General features: G+C 46.9%; 1 protein-coding gene across 2 annotated transcripts in view; it reads right to left on the bottom strand.

Moving 5' to 3' along the window:
* The window catches only part of ZBED1 (zinc finger BED-type containing 1), a 47,398-nt gene extending 34,373 nt beyond the window's left edge, over positions 1–13,025 (bottom strand). Inside the window, exon 1 of one of the 2 annotated variants that reach the window (XM_015848623.2) lies at positions 12,558–13,025. The gene's annotated coding sequence lies outside the window, so the exon portion shown is untranslated. Of the gene's footprint in view, positions 1–12,425; positions 12,508–12,557 lie in introns of those variants that run through there. The other variant, XM_015848632.2, reaches the window with a different exon arrangement.
* Positions 13,026–13,732: the final 707 nt, after the last annotated feature.

Here is a 13,732-nt window from a genome sequence, read left to right as displayed (position 1 = left end):
TGAGACAGAAGAACAAACCTCAAAGTACAAGCTGAAAAAAGCATAAACGCATATAGCCAAGTTTACCCAGGAGGTAACTCCGCTTTAAGATGGATTAATTCATTCATGATGGATTATTATTGTTTATTGACCTTGACTTGATAGCAAATTAACAGCTAAGGGGATCTTCTCCTGTGCAAACTAGCCAACAGCAGCAATATAACAAAGCTGTGTTGTTTCCCAGCAGAACACAAAGGCAAGCCCCTACTTCTTCAGAATCCCTACTGGATATTTTGTTCAGCAATACTTTCTGAACAGATCCTCCTGAGATCAAATTCTCTTTATCATTAGAGAATGTGGTGGAAAAGTTGTGGGTATGAAAGTCCTCAGTCATGTAAAAATAAGAGCAGTAGTATTCTGCAGTATTTTTTTCTTTACAAGAAAAACAAATAAAAAATGTTCTTTCTTTACAAGAACATTCCCAAAGGTCAACTCGTGAGCCATAACAGGCCCCCAACCTATTTCAGAATTTAGGAGTGTGAGAAGAGCAAGGTGCCCATTGCTCAGATGGCCCCTGTGCTTTGACGGCTGCTCTTCCAGGTACGAGGCAAAAGAGGGCAGTGGAGCTCTGTACATTTCCATAGATTACAATAGTGATCCCTGACGATCCTTTATCTACATTTCTCTGCTTCAAAAATTATTACAATGCCTAAAAAAAGCCATCATGCTGTACTAATAATATCCGGATAGCTTAAGCTGAATATCCCTTAAGCTTTCATTGAAAATTGGATTTCCCTTCTAGTAAGATTTTTAATTGATTGATTTGAAACCTCTCTAAATTGCATATGTTACCTATCAAACCTCCTATCACAGCAGGTACTGTGTTTTTACCCACTGCCGTGTTTCTGCACATTGCCTGCATTTGCCTCACTTCCTTCAGCAGCCCAGGGAAGTTGGCATTTCTGCCTATAACACAACTCTCCAAGCATAAAGAGGCCAATTACCAGTTTAGGTGTCTTCACACAGGATATATGAGGTTCGTTGCCTTTCCTGTCACTAATAACAAAATGTTTGGTTTGGCTTTTTTGTGTTTTGTTTTGCTTTGTTTTGCCAACATGCCATCACCAATCACTGTTTTTGAACGCTTGCTTTATTCATTGTGCAGTTTTGCCTTCTGAAGTCTTCCCAAGTGTTTCACGTCTTTGTGTGCGCTACCGTCCATCTCTAAATGTGTTTGACCATGCAACTTTAAGCATTATGCAACACCATCTGCTGTTCCCATATTTAAGAAAAGAGCTTGAAGGTCAAAGAGATCTTCAAACATCTCTGGTTTTACACCTTAAAAGCAATTTGAATTTTGAGTTTGGTTTGGTTCTCAAGTCTGAGTTTGAGATGCTGCTTCATTTCACCAAACACAGTGGTTCCCACTTCTGCATAAGGTAACATGGGTAATACGTCATTAAAAATAATGACTTGTTTTTTAAGGGGGATGGTTGCAAAGAAGAATCCTGGCCTCTCAACCCACCAACATCCTTTCATCTTGTCATCAGCTCCCTTTACTCCTCTTTAAAACTGACACAGGACTCCAGCATCAATAGACTCCACCAGCTGTCTTCAGGATGTCAGCACTCTAACCAGATTTATCAGCAGTGTTCTAACTTTCCCACTGTATGCCAAAGTCTGGTTCTCTAATGTCATCCACGTCAAAATGCTGTGTTTTATTTAATGGCTATAACATGTCAGTACTGCCTCCAATGCTCCTTTGATGTAAAAAGACAAGGGGATGTGACAAGATACCTTTGATGCGCCACATCCAACCTGAAGTTTGAATTATTTATAAATGCTGGGAAAATTACATAAAATGATAGTGTAGTGATACACAACCCGTTACCACTGTACTCTCAGATCAAAACACAGTAGTCACAAACACCATTACCTTATTGCAGAGTGGTTCTGAGGGCTGGAAGCTGGGAATGCTCAGTCTCGGCCACCAGGAGGGTGCCAAAACCGATCCTTCTCATGGTGCCTGGACATCACAGTGCTACATAGTTATCAATGTTCACATCAGAGAAGCTGGGTATTACTCTTGTTACAGTTTTCTTCCATTTTTACAGTGATACTATGCCCACTACTACAGTATTCTGGCTCCAGGGTGCCAAGTCCTGGCAAACACACACATGTGCTGGTCAATGCCCGCTGCTGTTTACATTCTAAAAACGCTTTGGAAGTGTGAGATCATACTTTCCACATCAGTGCACTTAAACTGATGGGAAAATCAATAGTTTTCTCCACAAATTGACCAGCCCTTTTCCAGTGCTTCTTGCTTTGTGCAAAAAAGGTGCAAACCATCCTCAGACACAGACAAAAACCCTGCAGTGCTGCTAACCCCACGGGTTCTACTGTTTTTCTGTGAGATGTTTATAGAAACACTTATGTATTTTGCCAAACACTACAAGACATGGAACGGTAGCTTTGTTAATGGCAGAAATATTGTTCCTTCTTTGCTTTTACTTACTTATTTTGTCCCTAACTATATACAAAATGATGCAAAACCTCATTGATAGTGACCTAAAATTAATTAAATCTCCCCTTCTCCTTTCTTTAAATAGTTCCTCTTTTCCTGATTTATGTTTCTGTACAAACATGAATGTAGACTCATTTTTTACAGAGAACTATATGTAAAGATTTTATCATTTAGCTTTTATATTAAATGTTAAAACAAAAGATGAGGATGCTCAGATCCAGAGCAAACAAAGAGACCTGAGCACTGTCAGTCTCAGCACCAGTTCTCCAGCTGTGCTCAGGGACTATGCTCTATCAGTCTATCAGTCAGTCAGTCCTGATAGAAGTCTTCAGTGGCCATTTGTGGATGCCGGGGGCTCTCCTGGCATAGAAAACCTCCTGTCTAAGGCTGTTCAAAAGGAGATAGATGGGCACAGGCCATGTTTTTGACCAGGGAAGATCAACTGAGCTGCATCCCTAATGTGTGACAGAGGCTATTTGCTTTCCTACTCTGTCCTCATTAAAAAGCAGCCACAAATGCAATGGAAAGCCACAAACATTTCATATTGCCAGACAAGCCAGGAGCTGCATTTATGAACCAAAGGATCTAACCCTTCTTTTCTGGGTCATTGGTCTATCCCACATAACAACCTAAAACCAAACAAAACAAGGAAACTAAGGTCTGCGCAGGGGAAATGGGCAAATGGGAAGTGACCTTTTTTATTTCAAGCACCATTAGACATTCATCAGCAATGAATGTACGTGCACGTGTTTGTGCGTGTGTCTAACATTTCTTTAAGCTCATAATGAATCCTTTTGGTGAAAATGACACTGTAATACGTATCACAGACTGCTGCAGAAATGGAAGCATTTTTATTGGCAAAAAGATAAGCAGCAAAATACTGGGAAAAAAGTAAGATCTTCTTCCTCTTTTGAATTAAAAAAAAAAAAAGAAAAATCAACCTTTTACACATGTACTATTACAGCAAGAGATGGAAAATGCAATGATTTTCTGTATTGAAAGAGTTTATTCTCCTATCTCATTATACTCACAGGTGATGGTAATTTCATATTTTTCAGCCTGTACCCCATCACGGCACAAAATCCACTTTCTAGGTGTGAAAATGGGACTCAAGCACAGGTTTCCAGCATAACAGCTCCAATAGGAGTAGGATTAGGCTGTTAAGTGGCTGCCGTGCTCTACATTAGGATTAAGAAGCATGAAAATACTGTGTCAGCACTGAAAGCAAGCAGTAAGCACCACCCAGCACAGTTGCATCTATCCAATTAAAATGTGAGGAAAATAAGTGGAGTTCACAGTTCAAGTATCTGTCCCACTCATGTTACTATGTAACTAGCTCTGAGAGCTACCTATTGTAGTAGTGCAAACATCACAGGAACTTATAAGAGACAGGTTTAAGTCAAACAACCTCATAAATGGCAAATCAGAAAACACATTTACTACCCAGCTGAATGTATTATTTAATAAAATACTAATGAATCACATTGATACATGCCCACTCTGCTTCACTGCACTGTGTTGTTAAGGCACGACGCTACAAATTCACCAGGGTGAAGTTCTCAAGCCACTACTAAACGGTGAGTGCAACAGCACAGCAACATACAGAACACAGACAATCACAGTCTAGTTCTACACTTGCTTGACTGCATGGGCTGAAGAACCAGCAAGATGGCTGGAAGTTACACTAACTGCATCACTTCTTTATGTGTTTCTGTTTGCAAACTGAAGGACTCCTCAGAACCAGATCCTCTGCTAACATCAGCTGGCACCGCTCCACAGAAATCAGCTGAATGTTTGGACCAAATGAGCAGCTCCTCCACAGCAAGCAAAATTTTGCCTTCACTTATGTATCATCCCACATGCCCACTGGATTTTGCCTACGTGATTAAAAGAGAATGACTCACAACAGTATTTGCAGCTTCTTCCAAGACTGTTCCAACCTTTTCTGTCACGCTGTACCTTCCAGTTGACCTTATTGGTAAAGTGAGAAGTAAGACAAACCCTTGGTTTACCAAAACTGTAATACTATTTTATAATACTTTCACACTCTTATCCTTGGAATTCCTATCAGCTGTAATACAGAGACTCACATCAAATGGGCTCAGTTTCAGTCTTCTTTCTGGGACAAGAACAGTCAAACACTTAAGACAGTATTTTCACAGAAGTTCTTGAATAAATCACAGAATCATAGAATTACTCAGGTTGGAAAAGACTTCAAAGATCATCAAGTCCAACCGCAGCCTAACCATACTACCCTAACTCTAACAACCCTCTGCTAAATCATATCCCTGAGCACCACTTCCAAACGACTCTTAAACACATCCAGGGATGGTGACTCAACCTCCCTGGGGAGCCTATTCCAGTGTTTAACTACTCTTTCTGTAAAGAAGTCTTTCCAAACGTCCAACCTAAACTTACCTTGGTGCAACTTGAGGCCATTTCCCCTCGTCCTGTCACCTGTCACCAGTGAGAAAAGACTTGCCTCACTCTCACTGTAAGAACCTTTCAGATACTGGAAGAGAGCAATAAGGTCTCCCCTGAGCCTCCTCTTCCCCAGACTAAACAGCCCCAGCTCCCTCAGCCTCTCCTCACAGGGCTGATTTTCCAAGCCCTTCACAAGCCTCGTTGCCCTTCTCTGGACCTCCTCCATCACCTTCATGTCCTTTTTGTACTGGATAAATACACTGGATATACCATGTATACCCAGCTCATTCACCTTACCACCTTTTAAAAAGAGAATTTTTGTGTGAATTTAATATACAATACAGGATCATGCTGTTTCATCCATAATTTAGTTGAAGAACACATGCAGCTCTCATACACTCACCTAAAAAGTTATGTTTTTCTTCTCTTCTACCTTCAATTTAAAAGCTCCCCAGGCTTGTTAGCCACATAAGAGAAAAATTCAAGTCAATTCAGAAATATCCAATATAACAGCTTACATACACAAATATCTAAGAGTCTGAGGCTCAAAATGTTTTTCATATTGACTTGAAGTATCTTCGAGTAAAAAAATAAATAAATAAATAAAAATGAATTGAGTTACACAAATATCACTTTTCATGAGTTTAATGGGAGGGTGGCAGGGAGCCTGTCTACTAATCAAAGTTGAAATGTTTGACAAAACATACACTGCAACACTCATTTGTTTTGGATTTGCATTGAAAACAATCAACACTGGACAGCTTTGTCTTTGTCATTTTGGAATAAAGTTTGATACACACAGAAATGTCAGAATTAAGTTCAAAAATCTTTAAAAGCCTCCCAGACATGGCCCTGGGCACCCTGTGCTGGATGTGTCTGCTTGAGCAGGGGTTGGACCAGATGGACCCAGAGCCCCCTGCCAACCTCAGCCATACTGGGATTCTGAATCCGCCCACTGTAGTCTTGTGGAAATTCCCTGTTCTTACCAGGTCAGACCAGGATTCAGTCTGGCAGGAAGCAGTAATAGAAAAATGCAGAGCGCTACAATGAAGGCTTTCTCTACCTGAGGGGGAAAAAAAAAACAGTACAATGACCTTTTGCATTAAGCAGCTTTCTGTCCAGTTCGTATTCCCCTCGGTATCTAAATATAAACTGCGAGTTGCCTGGGCATGAGATGGTAGGTTTGATGTTGAAGCTGGCAGTCTCCATGGGATTGTTTTTCTCTTCAAAGCAGTTCACATTCAAGCTAGGCAGTACATGAAAATGTACTGTACCACCTACCTGTGTGGACCTTATAGTTACCCTAACTTGCTTTGGGCAAATGAAGAACACAAAGATGGAAATTGGACAAGATTACAGAAAACATTATATTGTACAAGAGTATGCCCAGCATGATTATATTACAGTCAGCTCAATGTAACTGAATTAATTTCCAGTTCCTAGAATGTGCTAGTGTCCCCACAGAGGTGTAAGAATTAGACAGACTGTAAGTACACTGTGATTTTAGTCTTCATCCTTCAGGCTACTATTGCATGAGAGGGCTTCATTCTCCACACACACATCAACACAGTGGTCACTGCCCTGGTGCTGCACTACTGTGCACAATAGCAGCTTCAGACCATAGCCCACACCAGAAGTGTTGGGCATTGGGCTACCAGCTGTGAACTGCTGGATGGTGTAAAATGTAAGGATAGCCAGGACTATCTCAGGCTGGACATTAGGAAGTATTACTTCTCGGAAAGGGTAGTCAGGCATTGGAATGCACTGCCCAGGGAGGTGGTGGAGTCACTGACCATGGGAGTGTTCAAGAAACGTTTGGATGTTGTGTTGATGAATATGATTTAGCCAGGAAGTATTGGTAATGGTTGGACTAGATGATCTTCTAGGTCTTTTCCAACCTTGATAATTCTGTGATTCTGTGACTACAGTGAATGGCTCCCCAGTCTGACCCAATCAGAGTTCTGGGCCTCCAAAGCAGGATATAGTATCTCAGCATATTCCAATGAGTGCTGCATAGAGGGGAAAAACAAAATGTTGAAGACTGCCCAATATATTGTCACTGAGTTGCTAAGTAGTTTTTAAAAGTTACTGGATCCTCCCACAGCTTTCTTTCTCCATATGTAAAATGTGGATGACAGATCTGGAATACTCTGGATGTTACACAAAAAGCCTTGGAATAAAACGGATCTTGTTATTGTTACTGTCAGTACTGCTGCTTGCTTCCCAGGAGTCACGTTAGTTCACTGGAAGAGGTGAGGAGGTCTCATAAGAATTTATGAGAATGCTCTGAGATGGCCTTGCAATGCTCTACACAAGTTCTGCTTCAACTCACCAAACGACTGGAAATGCTCAGACTTGCACAAATCCGACATTCCTATTTACCATAATCCTCAAACTAGAGTGAAAATTCAGAATTTGCTGGCCTGAGGGTAGAGGTTGATGCTGCTTCATCGAGTCAGTGAACAAATGCATATTCTTTGGGCCCCAACTCCTATCACAGCTCAATTAGGTCATGTCAGTTACTAGAATCATATGAGTGTCTTTTTGTGTGCTCACAGTGTCTCCCTTTTAACTTCCCTGATACCAAGACCTCATTAAACTCCCTTTTAGTAATAGTCCTTATCAAGCTTTCTGGAATGGTATTACAATGGTATTGCAATACAAAATAAAAGCAAGCTGTAGAATGCAGACTGACTATAAACTTAGTTTTAATTCCAGATATCAAATGAATTTTTCCTCATCTGCCCAAGCTTACCCCAAACGTGCAACTAACACAGAAGAGGCTGTTCATACAAAGGGCTTTGCTCCTCTGCCCTCGGTGCATGTATTTCCTCGTTCCACTCAAACGCAAACATTCTCTCAGGCAAGGTTTATACAGCAGCACACTCATAAAGCTTCATAATCATGCAGCAGGTTTTACCACGTGTAACTTCAGGCACCCATAACTTCAGGGGCTTTATATCTTGCTTTGCTCTCAAAGACAAAAGTACAAAACATATACTAGAAAAGCTTGTACTTATGGAAGAATGACTTGGCTATTATTGTTTTCAGCCAAAAGAAAGCCTTCAATTCTGCTATTTTTTGCCTGAAACATTCTTTTCTCATATACATACATTGGTCGTAATAGATTAATTACCTAATAGACTTTTTTTTTCCCTAGTATATAAATGCTTTGTCTCCTGGAGGTCAGTTTAAAGAAAGAGACATAAAATCTATTTGTTATTAATGTATTTCTTCCAGCACACACAGCCTGGACCCATTTTTTTTCCCCCAACGTGAATAGAGTGCTTGCATTTTCTATATAAAAGCAGTTCATTTATAATATTGGTGTACAATATCAATCATGCTTTATCCCAAAGTCCTCAGGAAAGCATCTTCAACACGATCTGACTTGCAAGTTAATGTGCGTCGGGCAATAACGGAGCCAGGTTTCAAGGCTGAAGGAATAAAATAAACCAGGATTCCCAGCTTATTCTAGAGCCGCATATTTCTAATTCAATCTCTTATATTGTATGAATGTATGTACACATACTATGCTCGTATACATGTATCCATACACATACATACACTTTCTATACGGAAAAGTGGCAATTTCTGTCCTATCAGCTTAGTATTTTATTCCATGTCAGATTGACATTTTAAAATCGGAATGCTCCGGAGTCCTTCTTCTTCCAACTTGATATAATATTCATCCATCTTTATTTTCCCATTCTCTTCTTTCATCAGTCACAATGAATTGTTTTTCACATCTATTTCTCCACCATCATCCACATTCACCATATGTTCTACAAAGGAACTCTGAATGTCACCTTATTGGTATCCTTTAGAGATGATTTAATGTAACGGTGACTCGAGAAATCGCCGGTAAGAATCTTTAATATTCAAGAGCGGTGCATCAAAACATCCAAAATGAGAACACGATTCTCAGCAGCAGCCAATGCTGTGAGCCGCTCCAAGCAGAAACTCAAATTCCCTCATTTGGATAACATTTGGAAAGCCATCAGAGCGCCTGTAACAAGAGCAGACACTGCTGTGCAGCTGAACCATACGCACTGTATCTGGCACGCACATTAAAAGCAGCACGTTAAAATAAGAGAGGTTATTCTAAAGGCTATTTACTTGAAAAGCCAGCTTAATGCAGAACAACAAATAACCAAGTGCGTGCTGCTTTCCAATACACCCATCACTTTGTCAGCCCACTTCAGGAAAATCAATGCGTGCAGTTTGTCTACAAACCGCGTTATGTGCTAAATAGTCGCAGTCAAGATTACAGATGAGAAGAAAAAGCAGAAAACCTCATGGAGCAAAGGGAAATGGGAGGGGGGGAGGGGGAAGGAGGGGGGGTATCTGCTGAGAAATGGCAGGGTGACTTCTCAGTATGGTATAATAGAGAGTTGTGCTCCATGGGGGGGCTGTGGCAAGGCATCGCCTGGTGGGCACGGCATCAGTGGGTCATGTCAGCACATGGATGTGGATCTCGGGTGAAGGCTGAATGTTTTGGTGCTTTAGGACATCCTGTAGCAACACCAGTACTAACTGCAAATGCCAGGCCATCATTACAATAACAAAGGAAGAAGCAACACAACCTTCTCATGCTCTGTGTTTAATACAGTGACACAGCCCCCAGATGTACCATTTTTAGGGCCTTGCTAGTTTCACTATGTCATAAATATGACATAGTGAATTCTCACTGCCCCACCTCGCATGTCAACACAGCAGCCACAGCGAGTGCTCCTTGTGCCACAGGCAATACAGGGCTCCCAGATCTGACAGCCACAAGGAATCAGCACGAGACCATCCTGCTTCAGTCCTGCACAGAGCTCTAGAAACCCTTTGGAACCTTTTGAAACCAGAGACCTGCAGTAAGCACCGTGCAGGTGAGATGACGTGTCCTGAGGGAAGCTCTGCTCACCTAGAGAGGAGACAGCCCTGCAGGACTGCGAGATGCCAGCACAGTGCTGCCCTGCCCAGGATCTGAAGAGAGCCTCTTATGTGGGGTGGGTGACAGTGCATGTTTCAAGCCTTTTGTAGGAAGTGGTGTAACCTGCAAATAGGGCACACTATGACTCTGACACTTTGAACCCATTTTTATAAGGAGGGAACAAGAAAATAAATCTGAGATGCTCATTGTCCAGTTATGCTTACATGCAATATGCAGAAAATACTCAATGAACCATCTGGTAATTTGCCTGAACAGGGACTGAATGAAGCGTGACTTACCAGTAAATAAGTGGCATGCTCCAGTCAGGTGGATGCTGGCTGCTGGGACCACACTGCAGCACGCTGCCTCACTGTAAGGATTTACATGTAACATTCGCCGCGCTTCTGAGAATGAAGCAGTGGTAACTCAGTCACAGCATTTTTCACGCAAAGAGGCAAAGCTTTTAAACATCCTTCATGCAGCGTCTGCACGGCCTTTTACGCTGCTTAGGGAACAGTAACACTCGCTCAGCCCGCTGCATTGCTGATCTTTGCAACGTAATGATTTCTCACGGCCCAGGTAGGACAGTGATAACAAGCTGTCCTTGCCTTGAAGAGGAGGTACCACTCACAGCAACTTTTGAGCAAGGAAATAAGTACCAAAATAGCATTTTTAGGTGCCCCGTTGTAGCTGACCCACCTTTGATTACTGCTTTAACAGTTCTGTCAACTTCAGCTGCTTCCTGCAGCTTCAACCACACGTGCAAATCCATCAGTGCTTTTCTGGCTCCACTGAAACCAACTTCAGTCTTCTACAACCGAGCCCAACAAGACCTGGATCTCACCCCATTACGCCAAGTGTCACAGCACTGGGAAGGGGGGTTTTGCATTTACAGGGTTATGTTATGTTATGTTAATACATAACAGTGCACGTACACAACACCCACCCGCAGCTGGTGAATCTGTGACTTCAACTACAAAACAAATGCACCACCGCTCACTATTGCTTTGCTCATTTTTCTGTTGTGCTAAGCTGGAAAAAAAAATACCCTTCAGTGTTTACATAAAACAATGTACACATGTTTATATATCAGCACATATATGTTTGCCTTACTTAGAACAAAAGCTGTTAAAGGAATTATTTTCTACATCGCATCTCCTAGAGACTATGCTTAAAATAATAATGAGCCAGCTGGAAACACCAAGGGTTGGATAATAACCGAGGGACCATTTCACATCTCTGCAGACATTGAGCTGTTTAGTGTTAGTTACGACATGGACTATAAAATCGGTTTGGTTGTATCAGCACCAACAACATTTCATCACACACACATATATCTATCGAGATTCAAAGTTTCTTGAACACCGCTTTCACTTGCCACGTCCCACCCAGTTCTGTAGGCAGCATCTCCAAAGCTGCTTTCCAATAATTGACAGTGATGGGTGAAGCCCCTTGTCATGATGCTGCTGTGCTCCCCTGGCCAGGGACGTGCTCACAGAGCGCTCTGCTGCTGGGGATGGCAGCATGTGACACCACCTGGCGTGTCGGGGTGTGAAGAGCTTTTTGCAACTCAGGTGCAAACAAGTTTACTCATTGGCGAGGCTGCAAAAACAGCAAAATAGAGGACGGCTGGGCTGCTCTATTTTCACATAGTCTAATGCATACAGAAAAGGGAAGCGATGCCCATTCTGCTGCCCGCTCCCTTCCCTCCATCACCTGCTGCTCTGGCATTTTGGGGCACACAGGGAGCTGCACACAACGGCACTGCTGCTGGAGGTGCAGGGTGAGGGAATGACGCTGTCACCGCTGCCACAGTCACACGGCAGCAATGCCGGGTCCCAGACGGACTGAGCAGAAGCCCAGCGGGATGGCAGCCCCGCTTCCCAGCAGCTCCCAGCCCGGCACAGCCCCCGTTGCGGAGCGGAGCGCTCAGCTACAGCCGCTCAATGTCAAACCATCTCAAAGCGCGCTGTCGCACCTCACACTTCCCTAGGTCTCCCCTTCGAAACCAACCGCGATTTGCTCCCGTTCCTGCTGCGCACACACATCAATGGAACCGGAACGCATCCCCGCAGGGTTGTGCGTGCGGACGGAGTTCTCTGCGCTCCCGACAGCCGCTTTCCAAGGGCGGGAGCATCGGCACCGAGCGCTCAGGACCATCCTGCCATCAGCAGGTTCGCTTTAAGCGCAAAGCGGTCATGTCTCTCTGCCTCAGCACACCGCGGCAAACGCAGCCTGACGGTAACAGCGGGAAAACAGCGAGCCGCAAACGCCTTCAGGTGGGCGCACAGCCGGGCGGCGGCGGCTCCGGGCCGTCCCAGCTCAGCGGCACGTAGGCGCTCACCCACCCAGCCCCGCTCCCGCAGTCCCCGGGCACCGCACGGCCAGCACAGCGCCGGGCTCCCCGCACAGCCCGGCGGAGCTCCCCGCACACGTGCCGCGGGGAAGGCAGGTGGAACTCGTCCTCTCCGCCCGCCTCCCCCAGGCGGCCGCCGCTCACCGACATCCCCTTCCTTCCCCTCCGTCCCCGCGTTGCCCCGCACCGTCCCCGCGCCGCCTTCCCCGCCCCGCGCTCACCTTTGCATACCAATGCGGGGCCGCACCGCCCGCCCCGCTCCGCTCGACACGTCCGGCACCGCAACGCGACCCCGCGCCGCCGGGACGGGTCCCGATCCGCTGTGATCGCGCTGCCGGGCGGCGGGCACTCACCGGGTCACCCTGGTCTCTGAAGGTCAGGCGCGGGGCGGTGCGGCGGTGCAGCCGCTCTCGGCGGTCGCCTCCTCTCCCTTCTCCTCTCCCTCCCGGCCCCGCGGGGGTGATTCCGGCCGCTCCTCTAAGCGCTGGCCCCGCGCCGCCGCTCAGATCCCGTGGTCGCAATCCACATCGCGGCAGATGTACCAGAGGATCACGTAGAGGATCAGCAGGATGGCGAAGATGAACAGAGCCACCAGGATAGCCTTGGTCACCGGAGAGATGAGGGACTGCATGTCACCCGCGGGCCGCCGCCGCCGCCGCCGAAGACGAGGACGAGGAGGAGGAGGAAGAGCGGGAGCGGGAGGAGGAGAGAGCGCTCGGGCGCTGCGCGGGGGCAGCGAGCGCGGACGGATCCCGCGGCCCCGCCGCCGCCGGCGACCCGGGCAGGGGCGAGCGGGGGGCCGCCTCCCTCAGCGCCCCCGCGCCGGCGCTCGGGCGGCTCCGCGGCGGGCGGGACGGGGCGGCGCGCGGCCGGCCATGGGCCCGCGGCCCCGCCGCGGCTTCAGGCCCGCCCCGGGGCGGCGGCGGCGACGGGGGCGAAGTTAGGGCCCCATGAGGGACGGGCGCGGGGCGGCGGGCAGCCCTCAGGGCCCCCGCCCAGAGCCATCGGCGGGGGCGAAAGTTGCGGGCGGGACGCGGCGGGGGCTCCGCCGCCTGCCCCGGCCCGGGGGGAGCCGAGCGGGGCCGGGAGCTGCGGGCACGGCTGAGCTGCGGCGCGGGCGGCGGGCGGCGAGTGGGACGCGGCGGGCGCGGAGGTTTCCCCTCCCCTCGCCGCAGCCGCCCCCTCCTCCGCCTCCTCCCCGCCCGCCGCCCCCGCCGCTCGCTGCGGTTGTCCTTGCGGGAGGTGCGAAGAGCGGGACCGCCCCGCCGCCCCACGGTCCCCGAGGGGGAAGGACATCCCCCAAATCTCCGATGAACCCGCACTGCTCGCTTCTATAGGTGCGGGTCGGGGTAGGTCACGCAGCACCGCCGTGAACCTCGGCGCCGCTCCGCGGCCTCCAGTGCCCGCCACACAAATGGTGCAGGCAGGTGGCGGGGAGACGGAGCATCGTCACCCTCAGACCGCTCCTCACAGAGGCCTCGGTGCCTCCCAGCCCGGTCCCTGCAGTGCCGCGGGTGCCTCTGCCACC

This window comes from Coturnix japonica, chromosome 1 (genome assembly GCF_001577835.2).
Source record: "Coturnix japonica isolate 7356 chromosome 1, Coturnix japonica 2.1, whole genome shotgun sequence".
Classification (NCBI taxonomy): domain Eukaryota; kingdom Metazoa; phylum Chordata; class Aves; order Galliformes; family Phasianidae; genus Coturnix; species Coturnix japonica.
Note: the sequence above shows the minus strand (reverse complement) of the source record. Positions and strands in the feature narration are given on the sequence as shown.